We start from the raw sequence: 5,766 nt of genomic DNA on the forward strand, positions 1-5,766 counted from the left end.
GTCAGCTCTTAAATGGGGTCTAGGAGAGGTGGAGCCAAGCTCCACCCCTTCCAGCAGCACAGGTGAATTACCTTCACCTGTGCTCCCAGGGCTGATTCATTGCTCGCCTCAGGTGATCGATCAGAGATTCAGGCCGCGATTCAGCAGTTCCCATACAATAACCAAAGGAAAATGGAAAATAACTGAAGTCAAAGCTAAAGGGAAAATAAGAAATCCTGAATTGAACTAACAAAACAAAACAAACAATAACAACAACAAAACAAAATAACCACACCTACAGTTTTCCAGCTCAAGCAAGATTTATCAGCTGCCAAAATCTAACACTGGGCAGGAAAAAAATCTACGGATGAGGTTTTCTTTCTTTCCCTTTACTTTTTTTTTTTTTTTTTTTTTTTTTTAAATCTTTCTTCAGTAAGAATAATAAAACACAGAATCAAAGAACAGCCCAAGCTGGGAAGGACTGAGCATGAGGATCTCTGAGTCCACCCCTTGGCTCTCCTGAGGACCACCCAAAAATCAGATCATATGCCTGAGAGCATTTTTCAAATGCTCCTTAACTTCAGCAGGCTGGTATCATGACCACAGCCCTGAGAAGTCTGTTCATTGCCTGACCACCCCCTCCTGAAGAACCTTTTCCTGATATCCAGACTCACCCTTCCCATTGCAGCTCTATGCCATTCCCTTGCACTCTGTCTCTTACCAGAGAGGACAGCCCAGTGCTGTCTTTCCACTCCCTCTGAGAGCTTCAGCCTCCATGTGGCATCCCCTCAGTTCCTCTGCTCTGGGCTGAACATACTGCTGCTCATACACCTTTTCCTCTAGACCCTTCATCATCCTTGTAGCCCTAAATAAACAAATGAAAGCTCTTTGTGGGTCAAGCTATTCTAAGGAAAAGTGAAAGAACAATCAACCAAATACATTTTTTTTTTTTTCCATTAAAAGACATTTTGGTGCAGTGTAGGATACCTATGGCTTCCCATATCTGTTTCAGTGATAAACTGGTTGAAGAGTTTAACATGAGCCACTTCATTATATTGCTATCTTTTTATAAGAATGATTTGGTTATAATTAATATAAGAAAATGTTACCCAAAAGTTAATTTAAGGACTGGAATATAGATGCTCATGGTTCCTATTCATTTACTCTTAAAGTTGAAATTCCTGCAATATTGAACTTATGAAACTTGTTCTTAAAGACTCCAATCCATACTAAAATTGAAATAATCAATTCCCATATTTGGCACAAAATCTGGAACACCAGCCAAGTGTAAGAGCTTTTCTGAAATTGAGCTTGATTTCAATCATATGTGAGTGAACAATGTTGTAAGATGCTCTTAGTTCAAGACTGTTCCCAGTTCATAAGAAAAACATTTGCAATTTTATGAAGATATCTCATCATTATCTCTTCCAAAGCCTCATCAGCTCTAGAGAACAAATCTGTCTCAGCCAAACTGGTACTAAATGGAAGATGTTCATTTAGTCTAAGTTAATCTTTTTTCCTCCCAACATCAGGCATAAGGACTTCTGTTTCCATGGTTATAAAGATATTTCCTTTGAACTTTTTCCAGGAAACTTTTATCTCTTCCACATGCACTGACACATTACCTTACGAAGAATGTATACATTTCTGAAACCCTTTCTCCTTCACCACCAACTCCTTACCGGACATAACAGAAGAAATTTAATCCATTGTTAGAATCAAGTTTGACTTGCTAATTTAGGAATTTTAATATTTAGTGATGTATTACTATAAATTGACTGCAGAGTACTACAAGTGATAATTTAAAGCACTTTTTTCCCCCTTGAGGTTGTTATTCAGCAAAGCAAATTCCTTATTATTAGGTATTTTTATTCAGTATAGTTGAATGCTTTAAATAAAGTGTCATTCTGAAATTAAAATATGGTGTTTTTGTTTTTCTAAATTGGAATGAATATCTATATATAGAACTGAGGAAAGACAGTTTCTGTTTTTGTTTTTTTTAAAATAAAGATAAAAAATTCTGGCAAGCTGACTTGCTAGTTCCCACCCCTGACCTTCCCCTTGAAAATGTTTATGACTATTATTTTCTTTTTCTATTTTGTTTGTTCTAATTATTACTGCATTAGTCTTCAGGATGGAATAATTATCAGTATTTCTCCATAATCATCCCCTTTCAATTCACAAAAGCAGCTTTTCATTAAACAAAAAATATCAACACCTACTCTAAACTGATGTTGCCAATAAAAATAAACAAATGAATACTGAGGTACTTTTTTGCTTTTTTTTTAAAAAGATATGGAAAGATATACAGTCAAGTCCATGGTTCAAATCAGTGCTCCTTAAAGTGTAGCTCTTTAAACATAAATGATTCCTAAGGCACTAAGAAGTGAGCCGCTCTTGTAGTACATGATGCTCAGATACCTTCCTCTTAATCCGAGCTACAATGCTCCACATGCTGCTTGACATACAACTGTTTTTATTACTGCCTGAGTAGTTAACTAAAATGGCTGGAAACTGTCAATACTGGGAACTCTTCAGCACCAGATACCTCCAGTGGTATGAAAGTCATGCCAAAGTGGTGCCAATTGGGCTAACATCTGGTTTGTAAAGAGGGGGAGGCAACAAAGAGCCTTCTCTTAGCAATAAGAGTTACCACTTCATTTGAAGAGAACAGAGCTTAGCCAGTAGCGTGCCTCTCCCTCACACAGCAAAAGGACAGAAGTTGCTTTAATTACTCTCACCATAACTCTACAGAAGTCCATTTTGCTTGAGAAACTAACATCTGAACAAAATTGAATACCAGAATAAGTTCTCACAAAAGCAACAAAAGTTATTTCAAATGTTGTTTTCACTTGTGTGGGAAAACACAAACATATTCAACAGATAAATCTAGTGTATAAATCATTCCATTCAAGGATCATAAGATGACACAAAAGTCTGTGCAGAAGAGAACAGAGTTCCCATATGCTAATGTACAAAATTCTCACTACTCCACTTTTAAATGAGAAATCTCATTTATGTATGTTTTTGTAAAACTATACTAAATGATAGGTTTTCTGTCTGAAGTTGTTTCAGGACTGTATTACACCTCATGCTACCATAAAAGAGTGTTAGCAATCAATAATCTATTAGTAGAGCAATTACTCTTCTATATGCAGTTAAAATATCGTTGATGCTTTTTATTTGCAATTGTCTATAAATAGTTGCCTAAATATTGGATGGACAACAAAGCAGACCAATCATTTACTCAGTGAATGTGGGTGTTCTTAAACACGTCATTAACAGCTCAAGAAAGACGTATATGATAGTATGTCTCTTTCTGATGGGAAAATTAATTACAGGAAGGGAGGGTTAGCTGTTGTTTAAAGTTTATTTATTTATTCTTTTTTCTTGTTTGTTTACCTCTTTGAAAAAATAATAAAGCAATCACAATAAAGACTTATTTAAAGATTTTTCTGAATTCACTCACTGCCTGATATCCCAAAATCTTACAACTATTGTTAACCATAGAGAGAATGTAAATCATAGGGACAGAGATTCAAGGTCATTCTCAATTCTATTGACTCAAAACTAATGAATAAGCATTTAGTCTAATTGTCTACTGACTCATCTATAACAGCAGCTACACAAACTTTGCTGAAGAAGTCCATCTATTTCTGTTAGTAATGATCTAGTAAAAGGTTTAGTAGGAGTTTCCCAGCTGTGTGTTAACTATGTACATCCCAGTTACATGGGGGAGTTACGAAGCAGAGAACAGATAAGACAAATGAAATCTAGTGTGAGTACAGTGAGAGTGGAATCTTTAATGCTTCTTTATAGTGGTATTTCTTTTGCTTTTGCCCCAGTAGAATTCCAAAGAGGATCATAATTTGGCTCTAAATAGTCATTTAAAGCCAACTAAACCTTAAGACTGATCCTAACATATCTTTTATATCTATTTATTAAAATGAAGGCAATGTTTATCAGAAAGTACCACTTCATTCCCAGATGGAGTAAGAGCTGCTCACTGCAGTTAGAGACATTCAGCAGGTAAGATGTGGCACTGACACAGCTGCAGGCCCTGGCAATTTCACATGGCTCTGCTCTTCCTCCCTCTTCTATCTCAAAATCTAGGGGAAATACTGAATGCTTTCTCACCTGACCTATCTGTTTCTGTGCTCCAGTCACAAGATTGTTGCTGCTTGATGTAGATTTGGCTATTATACTTTCAATAGGGTTATGAAGTCAAATTAATGCCTGTATGTGAACAAATAGTTTGTTGTTATTATTTTACTAGGTATTTATATATAATTGTATGAAGACAGATGAAGATGAAACAGATGAATTAACTCATACGGGCAAGAGAGAACCATGGAAAATAAATTCATATTGTCTTAGGGTTCTTTCCTTTTTCTAAATATGGAAGCCTAACTAACTCAAACAGCACTGTAAGCAGAGCAGGTGAAGATGACATTAATATTTCAACACTAAGAGCCACTAGGATTATGAAATATTTCCACTTCAAAATCAACAGTGTTCCACAACTGTTTTGCCTGGAAAAGCACTAGATAAAAATCATCTCTAAGAGCATACATTTCTGAGACACACATCTCTTCCTTTCCTTTTTTTATAACAGAGGAAGCATTGGTTTATGACAAATTTGTGCAGCTAAGTTACATAAACAGACTCTGATACTGTTAGATTTGTCCCCAAAGCAAAGTCTGTAATTTTCACTCCTTGTTAAAACCACTCCAAATATTTAACATTCTTGTGACAATTGATTATCTTGCTATAGTTTCCAGCTCCTCCTTCAGGAAACACTTTCACTGTGATTTCACCGTGGGAAAAAAGCAGAAGAAAAGTTCTGCTCCTGTACATTTTCAAGTTGTAAATTGGTCCTAAATAGGATCTACTGTAATGGTTGCATTTGAAAAGAATCTTTTCTCCTGCTTTGAAAATTGATGAATTATCTATGATCCACAAGGGAAAAATGCACTAATCTATAGAAAACAAGGCTCAAGGAATAAATAGGGAGCGTTTCTAAAAACTTTCCTGGATGTAAACAATAATAACTTCCTTCATTAAGAGTATGCTGACTACTAAATTTTATTTATTTAGATTTTAAAAATTTTCCTTCTATCTCACCTACATTCAACTACTTTTTGTATCCCGTACTTGCAGTAAATTGTCTCTTATTTTATCGGCTATTTCTTTAGAAATCATATGACAATAAAATTTGATTTAGAAACATTTTCAATAGGCTCTAGATGTTATCCAGAGGTACGTCATGTATTTAATAGATAACAGTAGATTACAGTAAATTTATGTATTTTAGACACAATTCCATAAGCTTATTTGTGTAGTGTTTCTTTTTTTAGAAAGCAGTTTTTGTTAAACAGTTTTCACTAGCTTCTGAATTCTATAATGAAAAAATTAAATCCATGTTTTCCATATAATTAAAGCAAACGGCTGATACTGTCATAGTGTTCATCAGCACCAGTAATCCTGAAACTCAGTACTGAAGAGAAAAAATGCCTCCTTATGGCATCAAGTGAAGATGTCTCTTGTGTGCTCAATTCAGTTATGTCTCGTATGCAGTCAGTGAGAGAATTAGATCACAGAATCATAGGGGTTGGAAGGGACTTCCAGAGATCATCAAGTCCAACCCCCCTGCCAAAGCAGGTTCCCTACAGTAGGTCGCACAGGTAGGCATCCAGGCAGGTCTTGAACATCTCCAGAGAAGGAGATTCCACAGCCTCCCTGGGCAGCCTGTTCCAGTGCTCCGTCACCCTCACTGTAAAGAAGTTC

This window comes from Lagopus muta, chromosome 7 (genome assembly GCF_023343835.1).
Source record: "Lagopus muta isolate bLagMut1 chromosome 7, bLagMut1 primary, whole genome shotgun sequence".
In the NCBI taxonomy this organism is placed as follows: domain Eukaryota; kingdom Metazoa; phylum Chordata; class Aves; order Galliformes; family Phasianidae; genus Lagopus; species Lagopus muta.